The 14,083-nt window shown below is 41.0% G+C and overlaps 1 pseudogene; it reads left to right on the top strand.

The window, feature by feature from the left end:
- The window catches only part of LOC102539570 (zinc finger protein 532 pseudogene), a 49,036-nt pseudogene extending 35,938 nt beyond the window's left edge, over positions 1–13,098 (top strand).
- Positions 13,099–14,083: the final 985 nt, after the last annotated feature.

Here is a 14,083-nt window from a genome sequence, read left to right as displayed (position 1 = left end):
CTGCTAATCCCAAACTCCTAATCTATGACTCCCACTTCCCCTTCCCCTTTGGTAACTATATGTTACCAAAGATAAAAGTGTCTATGTCTGTTAGTTTTTGTGAGTAATTATTGTTTTGTAAATAGGTTCATGACATCTTTTTAGGTTCCCCTTATGAGTGGTATCATTGTATCTGTCTTTCTCCTTCTGGTTTGCTTCCCTTAATATGATCATCTCTAGGTCCACCCATGTTGCTGCAGATAGCATTATTTCATCCTCCTCAGTGCATGTAAAGTTTCCAAGTCTGTCTCCAGCCCTGGTTCTAGCTCATTATAGCAGCTTCTTCCTAATATCTCTAGCCCAGTTCTTGATATCGCTGCCTTGGTTCTCTGGTCTCTAGCCTGTCCAGTACAATCCCAGTACCACAGGGGTTAACCTTCCACAGATCTCTATTTTTTTAACAAGAATCCCAAACTCCAAATCTGTGTGATTCCTTATTTCTTTGGATGTATATCCAACATCCTTAGTATAGTATCAAATACCCACTTCAGCCTGACTCATTTGTCTGTTTTTTAACCTCTTATTTCAAAGAATTTCAAACAGAGATAAAAGCAGACAGTAGCATCATAACCCCTGTTGTACACCTCATTCAGCTTGAATAACCAGCAGTCATGGCCAGTCCTGTTTCCATGTATAACCCTATCCATTCCCCCTTCTATATTATTTTGAAGCAAATTACAGGTTTCAAAACATTTAGCCCATAAATACTTGAGTATATAATCTCTAAAAGAGAACTCTTAAAATTATAACCACAATACCCTTCTCATACCTTATAAATTATTAATTGCTTAATATTATCATATATATAGTCATTATTCAAATTTCCAATAGTCTCAAATTTCTAGGAGTCTCTAGTTACTATTAGATTTGCTTTCAATCTGTAGGCTCCCTTGTCATCTCTTTTTGTCTTATATTTATAAATTATATCACACTTAGTAGCCTTAAGGCATATTCTGGTTGTCCTGTAACCAAGTTTACCCTCCCTTACCAAAGTATATTCTTGCAAGTTAAAATCTGTTTCTTAGTTTGAAAATGTCTTTTGTGTACTTCACGACCCCTGACACGTGCCTTCTAAAAGGAGGCAGTTAGGAACCTTTGTGATTAGGACCTTTGTGTCAGATGTCTTAGAAGAGGCAGTAGAGGTCAGAATTGGATGTTTGTGAAAGACCACTCATCTGGCTTTTTCAAATTTTCAGCAGAACCCTGATTAAAGCAGGGACAGCATATTGAACAATTAAATATTCTCCTGCTGTTCCTACCTCACTTCCCAGCAGATTTATTAGCTCAGTGCTCCTTAAAGCCTGTAGTTAACAGTAACAGCATGGCAATTCTGGTGAACATCCCCAAACTTCTAAAGAACAAATTATTTCATGTCAGACACAAGGAACTGCTTCTTAACCAAAGAGTATGTTTTAAGGAGCAGGTGGAGAGCAATCAGACATAGTACAGATTTCTTTAGGGGTTTTGTGTGGTTTATAATACATGAAGACTCAGCTGGCAGAGTCAGGTTACTTCATCTCTCCTAGACTTTTTTTTAAATCAATGGACTTATAGAGAGTTTTCAGAAATACTAGACCCACTTAAAGATTATATTTCCTTATTATTTTGGGTAGCATCTTGAGAATCCTTGGATATAGATGATACCCTTGTACGACTGCCAGGAGACATATCAGTTAAATGACCTCATGTTAAAAATATGATGTGGGGGGTTGGGTATAGCTCAGCATAGAGCACACACTTAGCGTGCACAAGGTCCTGGGTTCAATCCCCAGTACCTCCATAAAAAACTTGATTTGTTCTAATGTTTATGAAGTATTTAATATTTATCTATACAAGGTTATTATGCAATATTAATATAAATAGTATTCTTTACCTAAGCTAAGAACTTACATTTGAAATGAAAAAAATTATAAATGAAATTCAGAAGTGCCCAGTGTTAGCTTTTAAATATTTAACTTGTTTGGGGATGGGTTGTAGTAGGATGTTATGCTGGAGAGTTTTGTAAAATGGGGGACAGCTGTGGGTAGTAAAGTTATAAACATCTGCATTGAATTTATAATTTTCACTTTGCTCAGAAAAAATTATAGTATCAAGTTTTCCCAAAATAAATCAAAATTTTGGCACTTAGTTTGATTACCAGACACGTTTGGTTCAGAATTGAATAGGTAATACATTATAAGTTCTTTAGTACAAAAAATTAATTTGGCAGCATTTATGATAAATTTAAAACAGTAAGGTCCAAGTAGGTAGACATTCTTAGTGTAAGTATGTGTGTTTAGCATAATAGTCTAAATTTTGTTTTCTCTTAAGAGCATTATAACATTGTAAAGAATTAACTAAGCAGTATACCAGTGCTGAGAAGAGTATTTGCTTACCTGACAGCCTCTGCCTCACCGGAATATCACCAATCACATGGGCAGAGCAGGAGAAGACGGCATGAGGGCCATCACTGGGGTGCTGCTCAGTTTAACTAATGATAATGGTAGGTCATATTTTCTTCATATAGTCTCACTGAAAGATTGTATTACATGTAAAAATAAGTTACTCCCCTTGTTTCTTCTTTTCTTAATGTCATCATTTTAAAATTGCCATCATATAATTCACTTATTCATGTGAAGATTTAACTGCTTTCAGCACTTGATACGTTAAAAACCAGCCTGGTAGCTTGGCTCAGAAATATTATTGTCAACAGTGTATCTCAATACAGGAATAGCTATACCTTTTTAATTTTTAATATTTGTGTTGATGCATATTCGTTGTTAGTGTCATAAAAATCCTCTTCCCATTCCCTGTTTCAGAATGGGGCAGCAGCACAGCAGGAGGGCAGGGTGGTGTGACGGGCACAGCAGTGAGCTGTGTGCTTCAGGTTCCACGGCACCTACCTCAGGGGCAGAGGTTTGGTATTCGAGGGCTGGTGGGTTCAAGTGACTATTTCAGAAATGAGTACTTGATCTGTTAAGATGACCAAGACTGCATCTTAGTTTTGGATTTAAGAATCAGTTGCTCAATATACTGTGAGTTTCAATCAATTCCTTATGAATATAACCTCTTAGAGCGCACAAGAGAGCCATGAAGGGCCATGTGTGAAAATAAAGGGTATAAGAACTAAAAGTGGTGAAATCATTCTTTGGGAAGACCATTATTTATAATTATAAATTGGTTATTAACCATTCTGAAGATGATAGCACACTGATTTGTTTTCTAGCTGTCAGTAAAAGTTGTATATTTATTTGTTTTAATTCTCGCCTGTGGTAACAGGCATATTTTACATTTTGTAGGGTTTAGGTCTACTGGTCAATCTAGTTGAGTATAATGCTTGGAATTGGCACTGTCTTGTCAACATGAAACATCACGTTCTTTTGGTTCTTCCTTCTGTAGGGGAGAGGGAGGTGGTTGTTTAAGGGTGGCTGGACAAGTCCCTGCAGTTCAGGCTTTAATGCAGTAAGCAACAACTTAAAAACAAACTAACACTTTCAGTCTTTACATCTGTCCAGTTTCTTCATCTGTTGTTACCTTCTCTTGCTCCTACCTTCCCTCCCATCCTCTTCCTCTCTCACCGGGTCAGTGTGAGGGACACTCAGTTAGACTGTGTACCCTTACTTATTATTTACTTACTTTGCTGACTGTTTTCAACTTCTGTAATCACTCCTTAAACATTGTTAGCAAAAAACAGAAACAAGGCCTCTTTGTTTATGAATCAAATGTAGATTATTAACAACAAATTACAAATCAAGTTTTAGCTTTATCCCATCTGGTTCAAGTCCTCCAGCATCACTTACTGGTCTGATCTGTGCCCAGGATGTGTGTACCTAAATATTGGGGCATACCATTCAAATCAAAGTATGTATGTCTTTGGAGTAATTTCCTGGCTTAGGAATTGTGTCAGAGTATGTATATTTAAAATTGATGTCCCCAGCTTGCCCCACCCCTGTCACATACTCCCTCATCAGGTGATTTATACTCCCCTGTAAAACTGTATGTGGGGTTTTGCTTCTTGGCAGTGCTGGCTGTTACTGGTTTTCACTTTTGCCAGTATAATACTTTCTGCCAGTTCCTAGCTACCTTGGTCATTTCCTTAATGACAGTTTGCACATGTTGAGAAGTGATCATGAACCTTTTCTTTATTACTATTTTTTCCAAAGCCTTTGCTAACCCATTAATCCTTTTGGCCTTTCTGAAACTACAAATGCTTGATCTCTGTCTTTAGGTATTAATGTTCAACAACTTCTCATTTTCTTGAGTCATAACTAGGAGCCTATCATTCCTTTTCAAACATTTGGATCTCAGGACTTCTTTATTCTGTATACTTTTATGTGATATAAAGTATACATTATAATAATTATTGGGCATACCAAGTAACTTTTGTTTATGTGTGCTTTATCTATTGATAAATTAGAAGTCAAAACAAAAAAATTGTAAAATTCAGGAACTCATTCTATTAGCCATTGGTGTATAAACATAATCACATGGCATGTAGATTCTGGAAAACCCCCACCATGTAGTTGTGAGAGAATGAAAGGAGTCAGTTGACCTTTTAATATACTTACGAATGCTGTTTTGAGCTCACAGATTCCTGAAAGGATTTGGGGGACCCCTAGGGAACCTGGAACCAATTTTAAGAAATACTGCTTCATATAAAGCTGAAATTTTATTTTCTTGAGGGTATTAAATTTTATATACCATGCTTGTATATATTTAGCAAAGTTTTGAGATCTCCTTGGCATGTGGTTTTCATGTAGCTGTAGCTGTCATTAGTAACTTTGGGTTTCCCCAGTCATATCAGTGAGTATATGAAATGCTTTCTGTACGTTCGGCACTGCAGCAGCACATGGAAATAAAGTGAGTGAAGGCAGGAGGTTTAGGGGTTCCCTTTTACAGTTTTTGGTGTGTCCTTCCATTGACAATTGTACTTCCACTGTTAAGTATTCTAGTTGAGGTCCAGTTCTAGGCCTTTCTCTGAGAACTAGCTTTTTACTTTTACTGGTTCTTGTTTATCTCTTAATCCCTTTAAATTCATTTTAAGAAGCCACAATAGTTTCCCCCAATATTATGTTTTTTCAATGTTCTTTCTTCCTTCCAGTTAATTTATCCAGGCTGCTAGGATTTAAAAATTGTTTAATTCTTCTAAGTTTTCATTTGTATTTTTTGCTTGAATTTCCTCTCAGTATAATCCAAATTAAGAAAAAATGTTGAGATTCTCAGTCTTATAAACAGAATGCCAGCATCATTAGTAGGTGCACTTAATTTGCTTGATTGAATTTCAACAGCTTTTATAGTTTTGCTTTGGCCTTCAGTTGGATGAGGAGCAAGGGCATTTACTGATATGTACACTTGTTTACCAGACAAATGCTTCTTAGGGTTGGTGATGTTTAAAAGCAAATTGAGACTTAGCTTTGGATATATTCATGCTGGTTGGTGATCTCTACTAATGATCTTCAAAACTCATCTTTATCAGCTATTCCTTGAGTGAGAGAGAACAGCCCATTTGGCAGAAAATAAAACAGATGAGTTGATCAAAGATGCTCCCACCACTCAACATGATAAGAGTGGAGAGGCAAGAAACAAGTGGAGAAACACGGTGGGCGTCAACTGAGAAGATAGATGGTACAGAAAAGAAACAGGTGGAAAATGATGAAGAACTTGACCTCAATAAAGGTATGTTTATTTTGATGTATTCAAATTAAATGTGTTCTTTTTCCTCCAAAACATGTTTAACTCATACATTTTTATAAACTTGCTGTTTTTATGGCCTCTCTAGTTCAGTGCAAATAAGCTTTGATATTTCAGTGCATGTAGGAGTTCTTCACAGTGAGGAAGAACTCACTAGGAAGTGAGGAATGTATATGTCCAATGCAGGCAAGTTGTGCTCTTCTTTCCTGGTTTTCTTTTTACTTATCTGTAAAGAGAAGCAGCTAAATAATAGGACCCCTAGAGGTTTTTATACTTCTGAAATTTGGGGGTTCTTTTATTAGCCTCACTTTGTTAAACTGAGAGGTATTGCCATAAATTACAATAATAGTTCTCAAAATCTTTTGCCCATATTTTTAATTGGGTATTCTATATGTTTTACAGACTTGACTCTTACCGAGTACATGATTTGCAGATACATTTTGTGAATTGTCTTCACTTTTTTGATGGTGTCTTTTGAAACACAAAAGCTTTAAGTTTGATGAATTCCAACTTACCTACTTTTTATTTTGTCACTTGTGATTTTGTTGTTGTATCTAAGAAACTATTTCCTAACCCAAGGCCACTGAGATTTAGTCCTGTGTTTTCATCTAAGGGTTCTATGGCTCTTATGTTAAGGTCCTTCTTCCATCTGTGTTATTTTTTGTTAGCTTGTGTGGATATCCCATTTTCCTAGCACCATTTATTGATGTTTAGTGGTTTTGAAGGAAATAACAGAGCTATTGGTTTCTTGGATGCTTTTGTGGGTCTGTGTGTGCTTGTGTGTTTTAATGTACTGTTACACTTTTTGGTTTAAATATTTTCAGCTCTTCAGCACGCTGGCAAACACATGGAGGATTGCATCATAGCCTCATACACAGCACTACTTCTTGAGTGTCTCTGCCAAGAGAGTCCAGTAAGTATGGACTTTATGTGTCTTAAAAAGATTTCATTGTGACTGCTTCATTTCAGTACCTAATTAACTTATGACTTTTTCTTATCCTCTTATATTTGGTGAACTTTAGAAGGTACATTTCAAAGTAAGAATATGCTGAGTTTAATGAGAAAACTCCCAGGTTAATGGAGGAATGGATTCACTGTGCCTTTGTTTGAGGTCAAAGAGAGCATCTTCTAAAACCTGTGCCCAACTGGCTTGAGGTGGAAAAGTCCAGCCTCAGTGAGAGCATCAGACTCAGAATTTCTGTCTTTAAACTCTGCTGTACTCTACATGTCATCTTGTCTTTGCTAGCTCTCTTCATAGCCCCGTGCTGACTCTAGCTACGTGTCTTGTCTACTTAACTAATGTCCAGTGGAAGAAGGTGGCCTCTTCCCATATGTTTATTTGTAAGAGCAATGGTTTCTTTTCCCTAGGACCCCTGCACACCCACTGCAAAAAGTAGCCTTCCCCTCACCTTGGCCAACATTGGCTTACTTGCTTTTCTTTGATCTACCCACTGGCCAGGAAAATGGGATTACTATGTGAGATTTAGTTCATCATGATTTAACTATGAGAAGTATGTGAGTGTCTAGACATTTGGGCTGAATCAGCACAGAGGTGGACAGGTTCTGGCTATTGGGATGGTCTCCTTTAAAAAGGGGAACATATGGATATTTTTTAACAGAAAGACCCCATAGAAGAGCCAGATTTTAAAATAAAAGGAAGGGTTTTTCCCCCTTAGGAGCCGGAGTCATTGAGGATGCAAGAAAGAGTGGAGAGAGGTCTTTTGTATAGTTGGACAGTTAATTTTTCTTTTCTGAGGCTGAAGGATTAGAAGTCAAGACCATGATCTGAAGGGCTTCTATCAACCCACTCACATTTCATTTTTGCCATCGACATTTCTCCATTGTCTTGCTTTCTACTGTTTCCATTTGTCTTAAGTCCTGTGTATTTTTCTGAATCCTTCTTGTCCATCTCTTCCATATTTACATTGCAGTCAAGCTCTGATCTAAATGCACACTTGTCCACTTCATTGTGGCCCTTGGTGGCACCACTGCTTTCAGGATCAAGACCAGAGTTCTTATCATAGGCCCTACAAGAGCTTTATTCCCCTTCCTGTATGTAATCTCTTCAGCTCAAGCCTTTCCCTTATTTGCTTAAAATCCAGAGGTTTTAAGGGCAAATGAGAAATATATGCCAAGAGAAGGGAAGGAGCAAGAGTCTGCTTCAATAGCCACCCCCCCAAAAAAAATGATGGGCTTGCTATTTAAATTTAAAGATTTTTAAGTATTGTATTTTGCATACACCCTAATTTCAGTCATGGTCTTTCTTAAGTAATACTTCTTGAAATTAACTTGAGTTCTTAGATGTGATTTATTTTGGGCCATCTTTCCTATGTTAATAAATTCCTATCCATCTATATCTCTCTTGTCTCTAAAGATATTATAAGATCCTTAGGTTGTGGGAAGTGTTGTGAATTCATAGAACCTAAGATGTCTTTGTTACCTGGGGGATTATTATGACTAACCGCAGAAAGCTAGCTGATACCACAAAATGTAAAGGAAATTGGTTTGCCCAAGGCTTAAGTGGAAAAGAAACAGAGAAGCAGGTGGTTCTGTGCAGTAAGTGCTGCTCTGTGGTGAGGGCAGCCTGCCTAGGGAGCCCAGGAGGCTCTGCTGTCATGTCCCATCACCCCCCGCACAATGACCTCCTGCAGGGCTCAGTCTACCCTCCACCCTTCCTGTCCTTGCTGCTCTCGTGAATCCTCGTTCCTGAAGTCCTGCACACCGCCGCCATGGCTGACTGGCTTAAGAGCACATCTGATCATATAACTCCTCTCTCACCAGTCTTTCTTGACTCACCATCATTTAGGGAATGATGACTTGTTACTACTGCAAGACCTCAAACTTAAAACTACATTCTCCAAATTTTAAATTTATCAGACTCTTTGGGTACTTTCTAAATTGCCCAGATAGGCCACACTGTTTCTCACCTTGTACCTGCTGCAGGCTGCTTAGAAGTAAGTGCTGTGACTCTTTCCCACACCTCAGCCACTCACTATGTTGTGTTCTGCAGTGTGGGGACAGAAGAGGGTCAATTTGGCTTATTGAGAGGCTTCCACTCAGAACCCAGGATCTGATCCCTTATCCTGTGTGATGGGTGTGCGCTTCTCTACTGAGCAGGCTGCATGGATCCCTCGGCCCACTCTCACAGCCCCTTCCCTAGAAATTGGTTCAAGATGTTCTTAAATTCAGCTTTCCTTTCCCTCTGCAGTGACTGTAGCTATTGCCCTTACAGAATATTCTCCACTCTCCAGTATAGTTTAGAAATACAGACATTTAAAGATTGTCAAATCTCTCAGTATTTTAGCTGCAAGACTTGTTACTCCGTAGGACTAAGCTTGTGCTTCACTCACAGCTGGGGACCTGTGGTGGCTTTTGGTGGGAATGGTCACTTAGAATATGTGTGATTAATACTGTGCACCTTAGCACATGGTTATGTTAGCAATGTTTTTTTATTAAATCTTTTCTGAAATTCTATTTCTATCATTACTTTGCTGATGTATAATTTCAAAACTACCTTGACAGGAATAAAGAAGAGGGAGAGAGGGGACTGGTTGCATGTTTCCTAAGAGGGGCAACATGTACTCTTCCCTCTCCTGCCCCATCAACAAAAATCAAGTCAGAAACTTCCCTGTTCCTCCTTCTCTTGTGGCAACGTATTTTCTTTTGTGTTTTTTATTATAGGTGAGCCTCCTTAGAAGAGCTTTTCCTTTTTTTTTCTTTATGGACCTCTAAATCATTTTTAAAATATGTTGAAATACAACAGGTTTTTAGACAGGCCATGTATTTTCCTTGTAACAGATAAGTTTGTATGTAGTCTGGCTGCTTCTTGCTAATTAATGAAGGGAAACATCTTAAGCTTAAGCAAAACTGGATTCTCTACATCAGGCAGTCTAGATAAAAACACAGTTGTTAAGAGAGAAATGGAAATGAAAACAAATTCTGTAAATCTAAGTGTTTATGAACCTTTTAAAGTGAGAAATGGAGGATAGATTGAAGGAGAACTCTGAAAATGTGCTTGAAAACAGGATCCATGAGGGGAAGCTGAGCTCTGAGAAGAAAGACACCTCCCTTGGTGTCATGGTACTGTAGAGGACCAAGCCAGCCTCCAACCTTTCTTCCTGTAGAGCTGTGATCGGAGCCCTTGATTCTGAAAAGTCTGCTTCCAACTCCTCCAATGAACCGTGACCAATTCCCGGGAGTCCTCTCCATTACCAAAAGAAGTAAACAACAGCCCTAGAGCCATTGAAAAGTCTCCCAAATCCCAGAGTCTCATCGATGGGATGAAAAAAATGTCCCTCAAGCAGCCGGGTGTTCCCCGGAGCATCTCCAGTGAGAACAGTAGCAAGGGGTCGCCCTCCTCTCCCACAGGGTCAACACTGGCAGTCCCCAAAGTCCACATCAAAACCACTGAGACGTCCTCTGGGGAAATCAAGGGGACGATGATGAGGGTGATGCCTCAAGTTGATCTCAATGCTGGAAAAAAGCCTTCCAAGCAGATGGGGTCCATGGTGGCATCCGTGATGCCACTTCTTTCATCTCCAGCCTTGGCCACCATCCTTTCCTCCCACCCAGGGTTCCTCTGCAGTTGCTGGTCTTCACCAACACTGTTGCCCCTTCCAAGCTGACCCCCAGACAGGTCACGATCAAGACTGGTGACCACCTTCCTCCCGGTGCTGGACATGAAGACGGCTGGCTTGCAACTCGTTAATTTGAAGCTCGCCAACACCACAGTCAAAGCCATGGTCATATCTGCTGCCTCCATTCAGAGCACCAGCAGCACCATCATTAAAGCCACCGATGCGATCCAGCAGCAAACTGCCATGGTGCTGGCCTCCAGCCTGGCCAACGCCAAACTTATGCCAAAGACTGTGCACCTCACCAACCTTAACCTTCAGCCTTAGGGTGCCCAGGCCACCTCCGAGCTCTGCCAAGTGCTCACCCAACCTCAGCAGCAAATAATTAACATCACAGCCTCATAGCTACACAAAAAGATGTCACAGGTCCAGGTGGTGTCCTCCCTGCAGAGTTCTGTGGTGGAAGCTTTCAACAAGGTGCTGCGCAGCATCAACCCAGCCCCAGTTTACATCCCCAGCCTCAGTCCTCCTGCCAACACGGGTGTCATGTTACAGACCCGCGGGTACAAGTGCTTGGAGTGTGGGGACTCCTTTGCCCTGGAAAAGAGCCTGACCCAACACTAGGACAGATGCAGCATGTGCACCGAAGTAATGTGCAACCACTATGGTAAGAACCTTGTCTTTTACAACAAGCACAGCCTTCTGTCCCATGCCCACGGGTACAAGGGAGTGGTGATGCAGGGCTCCCACTTGATTTTGAAGCCAATCTCAGCTGATCAAATTATTGTTTCTCTGTCACATAATACTCCTGCTTCATCTCCGACTCTCCTGAACTCCATGGGAGCCGACACCCACACTGTAACATAAATTCAGTCTGGCATAACTGGGACAGTCATATCAGCCCCTTCAAGCACACCCATCATTCCAGCAGTGCCCCTGGATGAAGACCCATCCAAGCTCTGGAGGCATAGTCTGAAATGTTTGGAGTGTAAAGAAGCTTTCCAGGATGAGACATCGCTGACTCCCCACGTCCAGCAGGCTGCAGATGTGAGTGGACAAAAGACTTGCACTGCCAGATGCAGCTTCCTAACCAGTGCAGCTACGCCTCCCACTAGAGAATCCATCAGCACAAATCTCCCTGCACCCGCCCTGAGTGCGGGGCCATCTGCAGGTTGGTGCACTTCCACACCCACGTCACCAAGAACTATCTACACTTCACGCGGAGAGTTGGCTTTTGATGTTTGCATTGCAATGTTGTGTACCCTGACATGGCTGCGCTGAAGTCTCACATGCAAGTGTGAAGTCTTCTACAAGTGTCCTATCTGTCCAGTGGCATTTAAGTCCTCCCCAAGTGCACATTCCCATGCCTACAGACAGCATCCTGGCATCAAGATCAGAGAGCCAAAAATAATATATAAGTGTTCCATGTGTGACACTGTATTCACACTGCAAACCCTGCTGTATCGCCACTGTGACCAACACATTGAAAACCAGAAGGTGTCTGTTTTCAAGTGTCTGGACTGTTCTCTTTTATATGCACAGAAGCAACTCATGATTGACCACATCAAGTCTACACATGGACACTGAAAAGCATCGAAGGGCCTCCAAACTTCGGTATAGACTTGCCTTTGAGCATTAGGCCTACAACTCAAAATTCAGCAAATCAAAACAAAGACACCGGATCCATGAATGGGAAAGAGAAACTGGGAAAGAAATCCCCATCACCTGTGAAAAAATCAGTGGAACTGAAGAAAGTGACCAATTGTGGGTGGATATGTTGGGAGTGTGACTACCTGTTCGTGTGGAGAGAGGTTTACATTTCCCACGTGAGGAAGGAGCACAGGAAGCAAATGAAGAAACCCCTCTGCCACCAGTGTGACAGATCTTTCAGCTCATCCCTCAGCCTCTGCCAGCACAACCGGGTCAAACACAAAGGCATCAGGAAAGCTTACACCTGCTCGCACTGCGCACACTCCAGGGATACCTTCACTAAATGGCTGATGCTGGAGAAACACATCCAACTCATGCACGGTATTAAGGATCCTGACTTGAAAGAAATGACAGAAGTCACCAATGAGGAGGAAACAAAAAAGATGCCAAGTTTCCCAGCCCCAAGCGGAAGTTGGAAGAATCCGTTCTAGAGTTCAGGCCTGCCAGAGGAGCCATCACCCAACACGTGAAGAAGCTGAAGATAAAACGTTTTCAAGGTTCGCAAGTGCTCATGTGCAGCTTCACCACGGAGACCCTGCTGCGGTTCCACGAGCACATCCCACAGTGCAAGTCAGATGGCTCCTCACCAGTGCCAGGAGTGCGGCCTTGGCTACACGTCGCACATCTCCCTGTCCCAGCACCTCTTCATTGTCCACAAACTCAAGGAATGACAGCCTATGGCCAAGGAGAACGAGGTCTGGGGGAACAAGCCTGGACCTGAGGACAAGCCAGCCACTGCCCAGTGTAGGAGCAAACATGCAAAGTGTGAGCCAAGACCTTTGAGATGGAAGCTGCCTTAAATGCGCACACGTGGACCCATGGACGGCATGGCCTTCATCACATCCAAAAGAGTGAGCTCGGCCAAGAAATAGCCCTGCACCTCTGCTGGGAGAACCCCTGTCCACATTGGAAGAAAAAAGACATTTTTGTTACAAAAAGTTTGCAGTATAATAAAGTTAACAGTTCAGTCTAGGCTGTTGCAATATACCCTCTCTCCACGTCCTCCTCTACCTTGTCTGTATATCCTCGATGAGTATTAAAACAGTATTTGAATTGAAAAGAGTTTGTGTATATTTAAATGAATAAATTTTTATACTCTTTGCTATGTTTGTATCAGTATTTCATGAAAAATGTTTTGAAGAGGGGCTTTGGGGTTTTTTGTTTTGTTGTTTTCTTTTTTTTTGGTTCTTTTTTTCTTTGTTTTCAATTTGGGTTAGGTTTTTCTTTTTTGCACTGTTCCTTTAAAACAGAGTTCTTAATGGCAGTTCCTGAATTCCAATAAACCATTTTGTATGTCACAGATTTGAATGGGTTAACTAATCACAGGCTACGATAATACATTTTTTTAGTGTTTTCAATTTTTAGATTTAACTACCTAAATTGTAGGTGACTGTAGGTCTCCAGAACATTAGGAACTTTTAAATGTCTTAGCACTGTCCTCAGCGTGCCTGCCCCACCCACATGCACCCATCCTGTGGTCACACTCCAGCATGTGGTGTCCTCTCCAGGCCAAGCCAAGCAGTGTTGGAAGCAGCCTTGCAGATGTCTCAGGTTCCAGTGAGGGATGAAAACTTGGGGCAGAAATCCAGTAAGTAACTTGGATTTCCTTAATTCCATCTCAGAACAGGGAAGAAGGGTATCCTAACAGGAAAAAACTGGGGGTGGGGGTGATGGTGATGGTGATGATGATGGTGGTTTTTCTGGGCAGATTTGCAAGGCTGGCTTATAAAAGAGCACAGCAGATAAAGTGATGAAAGGGCTGGACTCCTGTAAAAGTTATAATATATAGTTAGACCAGCAGATGTATATAGTCAAGTTTTTGTCATGTAATTTATTAACTATTACAAAGACACAACTGAAAATATCAAGTATTTCTCTGGCTCTTGACAGGAAGAAAAAAAATCACAATTGACTTAACCCTTTGCTGTCTAGAGAGTTGGCATTTCCTGTTCTGGGTGCTACTGCCAAACGTTTGGGTGCTGCACAGCTCCAGCCACCAACTTGTCAATGCAGTAGCCAGCGTATCGCAATTGGCTGTGCAATTCAGCATTGGTCCACCGGGGTTTTAGTTCAGACATTTCAATAAGTGT

The sequence above is a fragment of the Vicugna pacos genome, chromosome 11 (genome assembly GCF_048564905.1).
Source record: "Vicugna pacos chromosome 11, VicPac4, whole genome shotgun sequence".
Lineage (NCBI taxonomy): Eukaryota > Metazoa > Chordata > Mammalia > Artiodactyla > Camelidae > Vicugna > Vicugna pacos.
This window is presented reverse-complemented; position numbering and strand designations above follow the sequence as displayed.